General features: G+C 36.6%; 1 long non-coding RNA gene and 1 other non-coding gene across 2 annotated transcripts; both read right to left on the minus strand.

The window, feature by feature from the left end:
- Positions 1-409: 409 nt before the first annotated feature.
- Positions 410-17,129, minus strand: LOC125167961 (uncharacterized). The gene is made up of 3 exons (XR_007153007.1): positions 17,063-17,129; positions 4,030-4,166; positions 410-491 (listed from the first exon to the last, which is right to left on the minus strand). It is a non-coding gene; the product is annotated as an uncharacterized LOC125167961 (long non-coding RNA).
- On the minus strand, positions 4,840-4,974 carry LOC125169345 (small nucleolar RNA SNORA17). Its single transcript, XR_007153652.1, has one exon. It is a non-coding gene; the product is annotated as a small nucleolar RNA SNORA17 (small nucleolar RNA).
- Positions 17,130-18,228: the final 1,099 nt, after the last annotated feature.

The raw sequence follows: 18,228 nt of genomic DNA on the forward strand, positions 1-18,228 counted from the left end.
TTCTTTATGATGCTGTATGGAGTCCAGAAGTCCCAAATGTAGCTAGGAGAAGAAACCCTTGATATTTCTGGAAACTGCAAAAATTCCAAGCCATCCCAATTAGTATTAATGGAAATATAGTGTTAAAACACTGTAAAATTGTCTTAAATGTGATAGAGGAAGGGAATTAAGGGAGTAGTTAAGAAATTTAGAGAGTATAGACTGTAACTTCCTATCAGAGAGACCCCATATTTGACCATATTTTTTCCCATGGATAAAGTATTGTCTATATTCTAACTAGAATCTGAAATAAACTCATATTGCAGCAAAACAAATAATCCATTTTCTGTTGTGACCAGTATCCATGTGAGAGTGTGAGGTATATATTCATTGTAGAGACTACCTTCTGGGGTAGGAAAACTTCACTTACCCAAGCTATCTATGCTCCTTTGGGACCTCTTAATTTCTGAGTTCCTCTGAATTGAGAAAATCACTTGAAAGTGTACCTTTTGCTAAAATCAAAGACAGACCTGGTCAGTGCAATTAATTATAAAAGTTCCACTGATAGAAGTTAAGCACAGTTTTAAAACATTTCTTTGGCTAACTTTTTAATTTAATAATTATATTATTTTAAAACGAAATTGCTATTTCTAGTCCCTTCAGGAGCCAGATGACTTAGGTGAGTGGTCAGAGAAGACTAGTCAAGACAAATGAGCTGGTTGCCGATATACTCCACCTGTGTATATGACAGAACAGCCAGCCTTGAATTGCTGGTATTTTGGGGTTTCAATGGAGGGTAGAAAAACATTTTGAAGTCTTGAGAATTTCTGTGGTTACATGAGCAAAGTTCTGGGTTTATATTGGGTGAAAGTCAGCATTATTAATATTCTTTTAGGTAACAAAACAATAATGGAAGCCTACCTTTTTATTTTAACTTACAAAGTATTACATAAATCAAGTATTCTTGATCAGAATGCAACGCTTTAGAGGTCTGAGAAGGAAATATGATAATATGTCTCTATATACCTTTTCTTGTTACTTTTGTTTAACCACACACACACAAGTCTGTTCACGTTTTTGGTGGTTGTTTCAGTTTCCTTTTAATTCAATTACACAATTATGTGTACACATATCCACATATTTTTGGGAGGAGTCTTGTTTGTTTTTGAATAGATAAGATATAGAAATGTACTTTAATTTATTTAAAATTTATTTAAAATTAATTTATGCTTAAGTATCTTTCTTTCAATCGTGATTACTACTCTTAGAAAAACAAAGAGAAAACTTATTTAAAACATATTTCATTTTTTGTTCAAAAGTAAAGATATATTTATATTTTTTAATTAAAAAAATTTTTTTTCAACGTTTTTTACTTATTTTTGGGACAGAGCGAGACAGAGCATGAACAGGGAAGGGGCAGAGAGAGAGGGAGACACAGAATCTGAAACAGGCCCCAGGCTCTGAGCTGTCAGCACAGAGCCCGACGCGGGGCTTGAACTCACAGACTGTGAGATCATGACCTGGCTGAAGTCGGACGCTTAACCGACTGCGCCACCCAGGCGCCCCTATATTTTTTAATTTTTAAAAAATGTTTATTTATTTATTTAGAGAGAGAGATAGAGAGTAAGCAGGGGAGGGGCAGAGACAGAGGGAGACAGAGAATCCCAAGCAGAATCTGCACTGTCAGCATGGAGGCTGATGCAAGTCTCAAACTCATGAACTGGACTGTGAGATCATGATCTGAGCTGCAGTCAAGAGTCTGACACTTAACTGAATGAGCCACCCACATGCTCAGGTAAAGGTATATTTTTAAAATGTTCTCTTCACACTTTAAGGGTGGATGCTTGGGGTTTGGAAAGCTAATGTAGAAAAACAATGAGGTATAAGAATGGGATTGCTGGACTTGACATTAACTATGTGGATAGTGTCAGTGATGTGAATCCACTAGTCAGCTTGGCTAAAGATCAGGCAAAGGAAGGTGGTATCTCAAGACATAGCCTAGAAACATCACTACGTTAAAGTATAGATGGTTATGTTTAAGGAATGGAAACCACATGTAAACTAGTAAATAAACCAGTTATTGCGTTGTGTGAACATTCTAGACAGTCTGGAGAATACAAACATTTTAAATTATGGCAACTACACTAAAATAACATTGAATATGTAGTGAAGCAGAGTTACATACCTTCACCTCAACCCCACGTTAGCTCATCAGGAAGAAGTGGCTGTGAGGCAGTGTATTGCAAACATTCTGTTGTTTATTTCCTTCTCTTCTCATGGTTAGAGAACATTTGCTAAATAGGCATTTCACTAGTCCTGACTGGTGGGGGACTCTACACAAGTTCCAAGCATTTACCAAGTATAGACTTCATAGTCACTATCCCTGTGTCTGGTACATTCTATGTAGGTATTCTAGGGAGTAAATGAGTCCTAAATTTCAGCTCCACCAAGGAAGAAGAAACCATGGTAGAGAAGTGGGTCAATGTGTTCAACTGAGAGAGGTTTTAAGATTGTTATTCTTTGAGGGAGAATGGAGTAGTTACCTAATTAGATCTTGCTCACTTATCCCTAGGTAAAACTAAAAGAGTGAAAAGTCTCAGAGACTTCACCTAAGATGAGCATTTATGTAGCAAAGGGCACTTAGATATATCATCTTCCTAAAGTGGGTCCAATCAGGCAGAGGGAAGTAATTTTAAAGGACTGGGAAAAATGTAATTGTGATAGAGGATGAGAGCAATACCTCTTGCTTATATTAATATATTGACTTACCAGGGATTTTTATTTTATTTTATTATTTTATTTTATTTTATATTTTATTTTATTTTGAGAGAGAGAGAGTGAGAATGTGAGTGGAAGAGAGAGAGAGAGAGAGAGAGAGAGAGAGAGAGAGAGAGAGAGAGAATCTTAATCTCCAAGCTCAGTGTGGAGCTCGACAAGGGGCTTGATGTGGGGCTTGACATAGGGCTCAATCCCATGACCCAGGGATAATGACCTGAGCCAAAATTAAGAGTTGGATGCTCAAGTGACTGAGCCACACAGGTGCCCTGATTTACCAGGGATTTTAATCACTTATCAATCAATCATCCTGGACATTAGCAAGTCACTTTGGGGACCATATTGTATTGTACATCATAATCCTAAAGCACGTGTCAACATCCACAGCTGACTAAGGTTTTTACTAGAATGTTTGCTGGCCAGTAGATCAACCATGCTGTATCAGAGTGATTATGAAACCTTGAATAAGTGCCTGGTAGAAGTAAGCAGAGAACCCACAACAGCATAAGCTCAGGTATGAGAGTTAAAACACATGCACACAACTCAAAAAGATTCAAAACTTGGAGGCATCTGGGTAGCTCATTCGGTTAAGCATTTAACTTTGGCTTGGGTCATTATCTCATGGTTTGTGGGTTTGAGCCCCATGTAGGATTCTGTGCTGACAGCTCAGAGCCTGAAGTCTACTTCAGACTCTGTCTCCCCCTCTCTCTCTGCCCCTCCCCCACTGTTTCTCTCCCTCTCTCTCTCTCAAAAAAAAAAAAAAAAGAAAAGAAAAGAAAAGAGAAGAAAAAAGACTGAGGGCGCCTGGGTTCTCAGTCAAGCCTTTCACTTCGGCTCAGGTCATGATCTCATGGTCCATGGATTTAAGACCCACATTGGGCTCTGTGCCATGTGCACTGTGGAGCCTGCATGGGATTCTCCCTCTTTCTCCTTCTCTCTCTGCCCCTCCCCTGCTCATGCTGTCTCTCTGAAAATAAATAAACTTAAAAAAAAAAAGACTCAGAACAATTCCTATTGGATTTACACTATTCACTAATGTTTAAGGTGGAGGAAGGAGGTACAGTTTAAATAACGATGTCTGCAAATGAGTTGTTGCCAACTTAAAAAGGGATACATGTGTATATATCACAGGGGATGTTAGGAAAAAGACATAGAGATTCATTTCTTAAATTAGAATTCTGGATTATGTTAGGAAGGGTCATTCTAAGACCACTGACTCAAAAATAATTGTAATTTGGAGTTAAGTAATTATTACACAAAAAGGAATTTACTTACTTAGTAGTAGGTAGACTTGTGGAATGTTGGCCTGGATCTTCTCCCAGACTGAGCAATAGATTAGTGTCACTGAGGTCTCTGATCAGCAGACTGCTCATAATTTTGTTTGTGTTGACCACCTGAATTCAAATGGGCTTCTATGAAATAATAGGGGGGCAATTAAATTCTGTTCTTTTATTTGACTTTATTATTTTTTACATCAACCGCTTGTTTGAAGAAAAAGTAGTAAATATTAAGGCAACTTAAACTGAGTTGTTTTTCTAAGTTGTTTTCTCACCAATATTTGAAAAAATACCTTTTTTTTTGTCCTGAGTAGTTTGGATAGACAACTAGATTAAAAATTTCAATGGCTTTTGGAGCGCCTGGGTGGCGCAGTCGGTTAAGCGTCCGACTTCAGCCAGGTCACGATCTCGCGGTCCGTGAGTTCGAGCCCCACGTCGGGCTCTGGGCTGATCGCTCAGAGCCTGGAGCCTGCTTCCCATTCTGTGTCTCCCTCTCTCTCTGCCCCTCCCCCGTTCATGCTCTGTCTCTCTCTGTCCCAAAAATAAATAAAAAAAACTTTGAAAAAAAAATTTAAAAAAAAATTTCAATGGCTTTTAACTTGTACTTCTGTATTTCTCCAGCTGCTAGGCAATGGGGCTCCTAATCCATTACAATGAAAAAAATACTGAAAGACCCAGCCTGATTAATATAATTATAAGTAAGACCAAGACATCTATGAGCTAAGAATTGTTGTGCGCAGGTAATGAGGAGGGAAGAATTAAGCGGTGTAATTATGGATGTGTTCCACTTCCTACATTTTTTTTTTCAAGTGTCAACCTATTAATCATTCAGATGTTCACCAGCCAGAACACTGGGCCTGGATAAGCCACTTTTCCTTTCTGTCACCTAATGACACAAATGTGACACAAAAGCAGCCACACCTGCAATGCCTCTTGATGCAAGGTATTTGCAAGATTGAACAATTCAAGTTTTATTTCCCTGTGGATGAAGGACCAACAGGCTGTTAGGATATTGCACAGTAAGGCCTGAATCTGCAAAACATTTGTACTTCAGGGTGAACTTATTCTAACACCAATGTGTCAACTTATCTGAGACCCCAGGATGCTCATCCAGGCACTGAGTTTCCAGCAGGCAAACTCTCAGCAGGAAGGCCACCTTATTCCTCCTCCCTCTGCCTTTCTAGCATAGGAGGTGCACCTGCAGCATCTTGAGTCAGGCCGGGTCGTGTCCAGCGTGGGGCCAAAAGTGGGGCTTGAAATCACAACCCGAGGTCAAGACCTGAACTGAGATCTTGGATCTCGGATCTCGGAGATCTTGGATGCTCAGCCAACTGAGCCACCCAGGCGCCCCCACTTCCTACATTTTTAACAGTACCATTTTGATGATATCCTCATAAACCCCTAAGAGATAACATTTTTTGTGTTGTTAAGGATTATTTTACTTCTATCTTCAACTTCTTTCCATCCAGATATAGAAGCCTGGGACATATAAGGTTATGATTTCTCTAACCTACTGTTTTCAAAACAAAGTTTTGTTTGGTGGAATCCCACCTGCTTGGTGCCTATTAGTTTCTAGCCCATCATTTTCTAGCAGTCTACTCAAGGAAGAGACTGAGTTAAGACTGTATCTTATAAGAAGTACTAGATGTAAATATATGTAGTGTAGATCCCTTACCTTAAAGAAGGTGCTATTAGATTGGTAAGTCAACAGTGGTAAGGCACTGAACAGCAGACGGTGGTATACAATTAAGGACTACTAATTTCAAAGGATTAAAGGTCAACGTGGGCAGCACAGATTGGTGAAAGTACTATGGGATATGGCTACTTTGATTGAATGATAGACTCTCCAAAGATACCGAGAGTAAGGAATGTGATTTCAAATAGTGGAGATCCCTATTAGCATAATACGTGAAAGAGGACAGCATTCGGTATAAACCGGGGAGCCCAGGCTTTAAAGACAGGCAAAAGTAGCCTGAAACTTGGCACTGTCACTTGTGAACTATCCGAACTTAGTCAAGTTACAAACTCTGAGCCTCATATTCTTTTATCTAAAATGGGATTCTTGTATTACCTTAAATTTTTTTTTGTATATTTCTGGACAGTATCCAACCATTCTAGCTCAGGTAAACAAATAAATGCATAATATGTAAAATGGTGATAGTAGTGGACCCAATTTAGTTTATACAACACACCAGTATTCACTCTTGCCTTCCTTGCTTTATTTCTAGCCCCAGTATCCATAAGAATGATTGTCTTTGCCTCTGCTAACAACCAGGGGCCCAATATGGTTGCTTCTATAGATCCCTGATATCTCTCAGGCATGATAAGACATTGTTCTGTCTCCTTCTCAGACAAGAACTTAGAGTTTTGAGGGAAAATCAGATAGCAAACAAATACTTATGTAAATAAATAAATAAATAAATAAATAAATAAATAAATAACTGAAAGCTGTACATAACTTCTGTGGAAGAAAAGGTATATAGTGCTGTGAGAGAGTGAAAGAGGAAATAATTTTTTATTAGTTAATTTTTTTATTTGACTATAGTTGACACATAATATTACATTAGTTTCATATGTACAACATAGTGATTCACTTTCTCTTTATATCATGCTATGATATAAAGCACACAAGTGTAGCTACCATCTGTCACCATACAACATTGTAGTATATACCGTTGACTATATTCCCTAAGCTGTGCCTTTATCCCATTACATTCATTCAATAAATGGAAGCCTATATCTCCTATTCCCCTTCCCCCATTTTGCCTGCCTTCTCCCAGCAACTATCAGTTTGTTCTCTGTATTTATAGGTTCATTCTGCTTTCTGTTTATTTACTTGTTTTGTTTTTTTAGATTTCATGTTATAAGTGAAGTCATATGGTATTTATCTTTCTCAGACTTATTTCACTTAGCAAAATACCTTCCAGGTCAAACAAAATCAAAGTCATCACAAATGGCAAGATCTCATTCTTTCTTTGGCTGAGTAATATTCCATTATTAGATAGATAGATAGATAGATAGATAGATAGATAGATACAGATATAGATATAGATATATACCACATCATCTTTATCCATTTGTCTATTGATGGACATTTAGGTTGCTCCATATCTGGGCTATTGTAAATAATGCTGTGATAAACATGGGAGTGCAGGGGCGCCTGGGTGGCTCAGTCGGTTAAGCATCTGACTTCAGCTCAGGTCACGATCTTGCGGTCTGTGAGTTCAAGCCCTGCGTCGGGCTCTGGGCTGATGGCTCAGAGCCTGGAGCCTGCTTCTGATTCTGTGTCTCCCTCTCTCTCTGCCCCTCCCTGCTCATGCTCTGTCTCTCAAGTAAATAAACGTAAACAAACAAACAAACAAACAAACATGGGAGTGCATATATCTTTTTGAAAAGGTGTTTTCATTTCTTTGGGTAAATACCCAGTAGTGGAAAAATGGAATCATATGGTGTTTCTATTTTTAATTTTTTGAGGAACCTCCTTAGTGGTTGTACCAATTTATAGTCCTACCAATAGTGTTTGGGGGTTTCTTTTTCTCTTCATCATTGCCAACACGTGTTATTTCTTGTCTTTTTATTGTAGCTATTCTGACAGCTGTGAGGTAATATCTCATTGAGGTTTTGATTTGCATTTCTCTGATGATTAATGATGTTGATTATCTTTTCATGTGTCTGTTGTCCATCTTATGTCTCCTGTGGAGTAATGTCTATTCAGGTCCTCTGCCCATATTTTAAATGGGGTATTAGTTTGTTTGTTTGTTTGTTTGTTTTTTGCTGTTAAGTTGTATGAGTTCTTTATATATTTTTATATTAATCCTTTACTGGATATATTATTTGCAAATATATTCTCCTATTCAGTAAGTTGTCTTTTGTTTTGTTGATGGTTTCCTACACTGTGCAAAAGCTTTTTATTTTGGTATAGTCCCAATAGTGTATTTTTGCTTTTGTTTCTTTGCCTGTGGAGACATATCTAGAAAAACGTGGCTATGGCTAGTGTCAGGAATTATTGTCTGTGTTCCCTCCAGGATTTTTATGGCTTCAGATCTCACATTTAGGTCTTTAATCCATGCTGAATTTATTTTTGTGCAGGGTATAAGAAAGTGATCCCCAGTTTTATTTTTTGTATGTAGGTGTCTAGTTTTCCCAGCACCATTTGTTGAAGAAACTCTCCATTTTTCTTTAATCCATATTAAAAGTAGCTCTTGTGATTGGTGTATTGCAGGAGGTGAGGCTTAACGCATAATTTGTGTTGCTCCAGAGATACCACACGTTTGGTTCTTCCTCCCCCCACAGAAGTCCCTAGGTGTCTCCTCCCTTCAGGGCATCCTGATATATAGCCCCATTTCATATGCTATCAATCCCTTTTTCTTCCCCTGGGTGCCACTCCCAAGCACACATGACCCACAGTGTATAAGTGCACATGGTTTGGAACATAAGCATCTTCAAAATTCATTTTTTGAGAGGGAATGTTAGGGTCACGAGCCAGCTGGGTCCCCTGCAGTGTGCATCCTTATCCACATGTGAACCTCTGTCAGGACTGTGACCTGGGAGGAGTCTGCTCTTCTGTGTCACCAAGCACTTGGAGCATGTACGTGCCAGTGTAGATGAGCAACTGTCTGGTCACCTGGGTGGTGTGGCACAGGACCTGTAGCCGGCTCCTCAGCAGGGCCTTGACTCCTATACACCAGATGTTGTAGGACACCGAATATATCTCATACATGGTGGTCTTGATGTTGCATATTTTTGCCTCCTTTGTCATAGACTGATTGGCCATACAAGTGTGGGTTTGTCCTAGGCTTTCTGTTCTGTTCCAGTGATCTATGTATCTGTTTTTGTATTGTGGCTTTTTAAGGTTTATTTATTTATTTTTAGAGAGAGAGACAGACAGAGAGAAAGAGAGAGAGAGAGTGTGTGCACAAGTTGGGGAGGGGCAGAGAGAGAGGGAGAGAAAGAATCCTAAGCAGGCTCCACACTGTCAGCACAGAGCCCAACACAGGGCTCAATCCCACCAACAGTGAGATCATGACCTGAGACCTTGGTGATTAAATCAAGAGTTGGCCTCTTAACTGAACCACCCAGGTGCTCCGGTACCATTCTGTTTTGATTATTACAGCTTTGCAATGTATCTTGAAATCTGGGATTATGATACCTCCAGGTATCTTGTCTTCTTCAGGATTGCTTTGGCTATTATTTATTTGTTTCTTGTATTACTTATTCTAGTTTTGTGAATAATGCTGCTGATATTTTGATAGAGATTGCCTTGAATGTGTAGATTGCTTTGGGTGATATGAACATTTTAACAATATTAATTTTTCCAATACCTGAGCATGGAATAACTTTACATTTTTCCATTTGTTTGTGTCATCTTCAGTGTCTTTCATCAATGTTTTATGGTTTTGGGGATAGAGGTCTTTCACCTCACTTAAGTTTATTCCTAGGTATTTTATTTTTCTGGTGCAACTGTAAATGGTGTTATTTTAAAAATTTCTGTTTTTCTCTTTCTGCTACATCATTATTAGTATACAGAAACACTACCATATTTTGGCTGTTAATTTTGTACCCTGCCACTTTAGTGAATTCATTTATTACTTCTTGTAGTTTTTTTTTTTTTGGTGGAGTCCTTAGGATTTTCTATGTATAGTGTGATTTCTTCTGCATATAGTGACAGTTTAACTTCTTCTTTACCCATATGGATGCTTCTGATTTCTTTTTCTTGTTTGATTATTGTGGCATTGCCTATTCAGTGCTATGTCAGATGAAAGTGGTGAGAGTGGACATCCTTGTCTTGTTCCTGATCTTAGAGGAAAAGCTCTCTGTTTTTCACCATTGAGTATGATGTTAGCTATGGTTTTTCATATATAGCCTTTATTATGTGGAAGTATGTTTTCCCTAACCCCATCTGGTTGAGAGTTTTTATCATGAATGGACATTGAATTTTATCAAAGGCTCCCCCCCCCCCAATCTAATGATAAGGCAATTTGATTTTTATCTTTTTTGTTTGTTGATGTCATTTATGACATTGATTGATGTGTGAATATTGAACCACCCTTGCAGCCCAGAATAAATCCCACTGGATCATGGTGAATTATCTTTTTAATACATTGCTATATACCATTTGCATTTTGTTGGGGATTTTTGCATCTGTGTTTATCAGGGCTATTGGCCTATAGTTTTCTTTTTTGTGTGGTATCTTTTTCTGGTTTTGGTCTCAGGGTAATTCTGGCCTCAATTGTGTCATAGACTCTGGCTCTAGAGTTCTTTCTTGTCCAGCAAGAAAGTGAGATGCAGGATTAAAATGCGAGAGATGTCCAGGAAAAGACAAGAGTCCTGAATAAGGGTCCTTGCTCCGTACTTATTAGGATCAGAAGGCTTACAAGCGTGATGGATGTGCACAAAGAGACAGTGAATCTTTAAACATTAACTCATGGGTTTGAGGGAAAGGGGGTTTTGAAGATATACAGTGTTAGGGGTTTAGGTCAATATAAAAATCCTGGCTCAGGGCAGATGGATGTTAACTGCAGACAAGAGGCTCTGTGTCTGTTTATCTTAGCCAGCCTAGGGGATAAGACAAATAAACCATGCTGCCTCAGGGTTAACAAGGCACCTTTCTTTTGCTAATTAGCTCCTCTCTGGGCAGCTTCACCCCCCACCATGGTCTATACCCCTATTTACCTGTTTACCTAATTTGGTCCTTCCTTCCTGTGAAAGCAACTTTCTGCTGTTGTACTAAATTGGGAGGTGTTTTCACCCTGAATACCTAACCTTGTATACTTCATATACATTTGTTTTGGGGCTTTTGCCCCTTGTCTCTATCTTGGGGGCCTTTGCCCCGCCCTCTCTATCCTTATTTGACTAATCTTGTTTACCAAAATTTGGGTGTGAGCATCCTATGGCTTTGTAATTCTTCATGCCTTGTTAACCCATTGGTGCAAGCCCATGGAATTCCCAAACTTATCTCCAACTTCTCATTTTATATATGTGTGTGTGTGTGTGTGTGTGTGTGTGTGTGTGTATGCACACACATGTATGTATGTATATATATGCCACAAGAAATAAAAGTGTTTTAAAATCAGGTTTATTTCAAAGCACAATAAAAAGCAAGAGAAACTACAATCTTGGGAGAAAGCAAAGAAGCTGAGTCAGATATGACATATTTTGGAATTATTGTATAAGGAATTTAAAATAACTATAATTAATACAGAAAGCATTCTAATTGGAAAAGTAGACTATATGCAAAAACAGATTGGTGAGGTAAACAGAGAGATAGAAACAATATGAATCAAAAGGAAATGCTGGAAATCAAAAACATGGTAAGACACATGAAGGATGCCTTTCATAGGCTCATCACTAGATTGGACATAACAAGGATGGAATCTTTGAGCTTGAAGATACATCAGTAGAAACTTCCCAAATTCAAATACTTGGAAGGAAAAAAATAACAAAAATAATCATATATATTATTCAAGAATGGGGTACAATAATAAAAGGATATATGTATAATTGGAATAACAGAGGAAAAGAAAGAGGAAAGGGAGAAGAAATATTTGCAATAATAATGGCTTGAGAATTTTCCAAAAATAATGACAAACATGAAAAAAAGAAAGAAACAAGAAAAAAGTCTATACATAGGCATATTATATTCAAACTGTAGAAAACAAAAGAGAAAATCTTGAAGGAATCCAAGGAGGGTAAACATTATTTATAGAGGAACAAGGATAAGAATTCCATCAGACTTCTTGTCATAACCATGTTATGGTTGAAAGAGTGAAGTGAAATATTTACCATGTTAAAAAAATTAATCTAGATTTCTATGTTCAGCAAAATTATCCTCCAAAAGTGTAGGAGAAAAAAAAGTTCTCAGAGAGAAATCACTCATTCTTCAAGAAGACATAACATTCCTTAGTATGTATGCACCTAAAAACAGACCATGAAAATACATGAGGCAAAACTTGATATAAGTCCAATGAGAAATAGACAAATCCACTATTATAGTTGGAAACTTCAAGTCTCTGTTTTCAGTAATTGATACATCCAGAAGGCAGAACTTCAGTAAGCTCATAGTTGCTCTCAAAGGAACCATCAATCAGCTTGATCTAATTATACTTATAGATCACTTCATCCAACAATAACAGAATATATGTTCTTTTCCAGTTCACGTGGAATGTTCAGCAAGATAGATCACTTTCTGGGTCATAAAACACACCTCAAAAAGAGTAGAAATCAGACAAAGTATGTTCTCAAACCACATTGGAATGAAACTAAAAATCAATAACAAAGATAGCTGGAACATTCTAATACATTTGGAGATTAAGCCATACAATTCTAAATAGCACATGGATCAAAGAAGAAGTCTTAAAAGATATTAAAAAATTTTTTTTTAGTTTTTAAAAATCTATCTTTATTTTTGAGAGAGAGACAACAGAATGCAAGCAGGGAAGGAACAGAGAGAGAGGGAGACACAGAATCCAAAGCAGGCTCCAGGCTCTGAGCTGTCAGCACAGAGCCCGAGGCAGGGCTCAAACTCACAAACAGTGAGATCATGACCTGAGCCAAAGTTGGATACTTAACTGAGTGAGCCACCCAGGAGCCCCTAAAAATGTTTTTAACCACATGGAAATTAAACTACAATTTATCTGGGCGCCTGGGTGTCTCAGTTGGTTAAGCGCCCAACTTCGACTCAGGTCATGATCTCGTGGTCTGTGAGTTCGAGCCCCATGTTAGGCTCTGTGCTGACAGCTCAGAGCCTGGAGCGTGCTTCGGATTCTGTGTCTCCCTCTCTCTCTGACCCTCCCCCGTTCATGCTGTGTTGCTCTCTGTCTCAAAAATAAATAAATGTTAAAAAAAATTTTTTTAAACTACAATTTATCAAAATGTGTGGAACACAATGAAAAAAGTACTTAGAGGGAAATTTATACCTTTGAATTCATATATTAGAAAAGATAAAAGATCTAAACTCAGTACTTTAAGCTTACATGTTAGGAAACTGAAAAAAAAGAGAAAGAACAAGTTAAGCCTAAAGCGAGTGAAAAAAAGACATAAATATTTGAGCAGAAATCAATAAAATTTAAAACAAAATAGAAAAAACCAACAACATTAAAAAGGTAGTTTTTTGAGCAAATCAATGAAAGTAATAAACTTCCAGCCTGGCAAACAAAAGAAAGAGAGAGAAGACACAAATACCAATATTAGAAATAAAAGAAGGGTCATTTCCTTCTTAATGATTCCATGAATACTAAAAGAATAATAAGGAGATATTTTTTAACAACTTTAAGCCCACAAATTTGATACCTTAGATGAAATGCATCAATTAATTCCTTGAAAGACACAAACTACCAAAACTTACCTAATAGAGAAATAGATAATATGATAGGCTTATCTGTAATAAAAAAATGAATCAATAATTAATAACCTTCAAAAAATGCAACTTGCCCAATTCATTTCAGTGGTGAATTTGCCAAACATTTATGGAATAAATGATACTAATTCTCTACAATTTCTTCCAAAAATAAAAAGCAAAGGGAATGCTTTCTAGCATTATTCTTTGTTTTAAGAAAAAAGTTTATTTATTTATTTTGAGAGAGTGAGAGAGAGAGGATGAGTGGGAGAGGGACAGAGAGAGAGGGAGAGAGAATTCGAAGCAGGCTTGGCACTGACAGTGCATAGCCCAATGCGGGGCTCGAACTCACGAACGGTGAGATCATGACCTGAGATGAGATGAAGAGTCTGAAACTTAACTGACTGAGCCATCCAAGTGCCCCTTCTAGTATTGTTCTTATACCCAAATCAGATGTTGACATTATGAGAAAGAAAAACTGGAGACCAATATCTTTCATGAACATACATGCAAAATCCCTAACAAAATATTAGCAAATCTAAATCAACAATATTTAAAAAGATTATACCCAAGACCGATGGGGAGTTATTCTAGTTACACAAGTCTTGAACATTTGAAAAGCAATTAAATTATAACAGGCTAAAGAACAAAAATCGCATGATCATATGAGGTGATACATTAAAATATTTGGTGCATTTTGTGTTTGATAAAATCCAACACCCATTCATGGTGAAAACTTTCAGCAAACTAACAACAGAGGAGAATTTTCTCAATTTGGTGAAAAAACAATTATGAAAACCAACAACTAAAACAGCTGACATCTCACTTGAGAGGGAGAATCTGGTTGTTTATCCCCTAATACTGCAACAATATTTCATTTCTCCTATTCAACATTATACTGGAAGCCCTCACTAGTGCAATAAGACTAGAAAAATATTGGGTATGTAGACTCAGAACAAAGAAATAAAACTGCGTTTGTTCACAGATAACATAATTTTCTACGTAGAAAATACCAAACAAATGAGAAGAAATCCTCCTGGAAGTAATAAGCAATTATAGCAATGTCATAAAAACAAAATTCATATTCCAAAGTAAATTGTTTTCCTATATACGGCCCTACACAATTGGAATCTAAAATTAAACAATACCATTTATATTACCATGAAAAATGAAACATTTAGGTAAAATCCTATGAAATATATATGTGATATATATGCAGAAAGTTATAAAACTCTGTTAAGATACCAAAAACCCAGGGTGTCTGGGTGGCTCAGTCAGTTAAGCGTCCAACTTCATCTCAGGTCATGATCTCATGGTCTGTGAGTTCAAGCCCCATGTGGGGCTCTATGCTGGCAGCTCGGAGCCTGGAGCCTGCATTGGATTCTATGTCTCAAGCTCTCTCTGCCCCTCCCCAACTCATGCTCTGTCTCTGTCTCTCAAAAATGAATAAATGTTAAAAAAAAAAAGTAAAAAAAAAAGATATCAAAGAATATCTGAATAGTGGAGAATATTGTTAAGATGTGGATTATTCCTAACTTGATCTAGAGAGTTAATGCGATCCCAACCCAAACCTCAGCAAGTTGTTTTGTGAACTTTGACAAATTGATTCTAAACTTTATATGGAAAGAAAAAAATCTGGATACCCAACACAATACAGAAAAAGAGCAAAGTAGGAGATAGCTACTACTTGAATTCAAGGACTGCTATAAAGTTACAGTAACCAAGATAATGTGGCATTAGTGTAAAAATTGACATGTATGGCAATGGAGGAGAGGAGACAGTCTATAAATAGACCCATGAAAACGGTCAACTGGTCTTGACAAAGGAGCAAAGGCAATTCAGTGGAGAGATGATAGTCTTTTCAATGGTTTTGGGATAATATGACATTCATATGCAGAAAAGGAATGAAAACATAGGCCTTTTGTCTTTCACTAAAATAACTAAAAATGGATCATACAATTAAATATAAATTGCAAAACTCCAAAACATCCAGAAGTTAAAGAGGACAAAATCTAAGTGATCTTGGATTTGGAGAGGAGTTTTTTGACACAATTCCAAAAAAACATGATACATGGAAGAAAAAATTGGTAAGTGGAACTTTCTAAAATTTAAAAACTTCTGTTCTGTGAAAGACCATGGTAAGAGAATTGAAAGACAAACCAAGGATTGGGAGAAAATAGTTGGAAAACACATATTTGATAAAGAAATATATCCAAAATATACAAGGAATTCTTAAAGCTCAACCCTCAGAAAATAAACAGGTCTATTCCAAATTGGGCAAAAATTCTAAACAGACCAAACCCCACCATAAAAGATGTACAGATGGCAAAACAAACCGAGAAACAAACACACCCACACACACACATACACATGAAAAGACACAACATCATTTGTCATTGAGGAATTTCAACTTTTGACAACAAATGAGATACAACTGTACACCTATTAAATTGGCTTAAAAAACTGACAACATTAAATGGTAGCAAGGATGCAGAGCAAGAGGAACTCTCTTTAACAAAACTGTGAGAAGTTTAAAGTGTGCATCGTGGTGATTTGACATACATATACATTGTAAAAACATTATCCTCATCATGATAAAAACATTAATTAACACATCCATCACTTTACATATTTATTTAATTTTTTTGTGAGAACACTTAAGTTCTACTCCTTGAGCAACTTTCAATTATACAATACACTGTTATCAACTATAGTAAGCTTGCTTTACATTAGATCTTCATACCTTATTCATCTTATAGCTGAAAGTTTGTACTTTTACCAACATCTCCCTATTTCCTCCTCCCCTCCCCTACCCAGCCCCTTGCAACCACTTTGTACTCTCTGTTTCTATGCTTTTTTCTGTTATTTCACATATTGGTGATACCATGTAGTATTTGTCTTTCTTTTATACCTCAATAAAACTGAAAAAATTTTTTCAAAACCCCCATTCACTGATGGTGGAAATAGGAAATGGGACATACATTTTGGTAGTTTCTTACAAAGCTGATGATAATATTACCATAAGATAAAGCGATAGTATTCCTAGGTATTTACCAGATTGGTTAAAAACTTATGTTCCCATAAAAACTGCATGTATATAGGAACTTTATTCATAATTACCAAAAACTATAGAAAACCAAGATGTCCTTCAATAGGTGAATGGATTAAAAAAACTGTGGTATATCATACAATGGATTATTTAGCAATAAATAAAATAAGGTATCATGTCATGAATGTATATTCAGGAAACTGAAGTGTATATTGCTAAGTGAAAGCAGCAAATCTGAGAAGGCTGCATACTTATTCCATCTATATGACATTATGGAAAATGCAAAATTATGGAGACAGTGAAAAGACGTGTGGTTATCAAGGGTTCAGGGGTTCAGTGGGGTGGATGAATAGGTGAGGTACAGGAGATTTCAGTGCAGTGATACTATTCTATATGATAGTATAATTTTCGATATGTGGTTTTATGCATACTGTGTCATCAATGAGAACCTAAAAGGAATGATGCCCTGGCAACAACGAGCATGCGTAGTGCCCAGATGTTTGTTTCTAATATCATCTCCAGTAAAAGGAACCAGACATCCTTGGAGAAGTTGCTGATTATAGAAATAGGGCAGAAATACACAAGATAAGCCTGGAACATTCTGTAATGCCAGAAAATAAGGAAATGTTCAAATATATACACACTCACCCATTTTGATGGAGGATATCAGGGTATATCAGGAACCAAATGAAAGAGCTCCCACTGGGCTAAACTGAAAAAATTTGTACAACAAAATAAAATAATATTTAATCCAAATAAGTATCTTAATCCAAATTATAAAATAAATATCCATGAACCCATATTGATATAAATGATTGAATAAATTAATAAGTAGGGTAGAAATTTTCCATACAGAAGAATTACAAGTAAATTATGTAGACACTCTAACCTAAACCTAAACCTGGAGGAACATAACCCCTCATTTCTTAAATATGGGTTCAGCATGATGACTTCTTTCCAAAGTGTACAGTATGGAAAGCAGGGAAAAGTAACTTTACAATGAAGAAAACTGACAAACACTATTTCAGCCTGATAATCAAGGCCATGAGAAATGAATATAACCTTGATAGGAGGTGATTAAAATGGCACTTTATTTGTTGTGTTCCTCCCCCAAACCCATGACTCTGGTCTAATCATGAAAAAAAAATCAAATACATTCCAATAGAAGGGTATCCTACAACATTTATGGCCAGTGCTCCTTAAAACTGTCAAGGTCATTAAATACATAGAAAGTCTAGGTAAGTATTACAGACAAGAACAGCCTAAGGAGGTATGACATCAAGAAAAAATAAATAAATAATTGTGTATCAAAGTACAATATCAAGAAAGTGAAAAGATAGTATGTTAGAATTGGAGAAAATATTTGCAAGTCATATATCTGATAAGGGTCTTCTATTCACAATATTTAAGGAACTCTTATAACTCAACAGTAAAAATAAAAACCAACTCAATAAAAATGGGCAAAAGACCCGAATAATTTCTCCAATGAAGATATACAAATGGCCAACAAACACATGAAAAGATACTCCACATTGTTAGTCATTAGGGAATTATAAGTCAAAACCACAATGAAATACCGCCTTTTGACCATTAAGTTGTCTATTAGCAAGAAAAAAAACAAAAAAACAAAATGAGTGTTGGCTAGGATGTGGAGAAATTAGAACTTTTGTGCATCATTAGTATGAATATAAAAAGGGACACCCACTGTGGAAAACAGTATTGCATTTTCTTAAAAAGTTAAACAGGGAATTACCATATAATCCATTAATTCTACACCATATAACCCATTAATTCTACTCCTAGGTATTTATACA

This window comes from Prionailurus viverrinus, chromosome B3 (assembly GCF_022837055.1).
Source record: "Prionailurus viverrinus isolate Anna chromosome B3, UM_Priviv_1.0, whole genome shotgun sequence".
Lineage (NCBI taxonomy): Eukaryota > Metazoa > Chordata > Mammalia > Carnivora > Felidae > Prionailurus > Prionailurus viverrinus.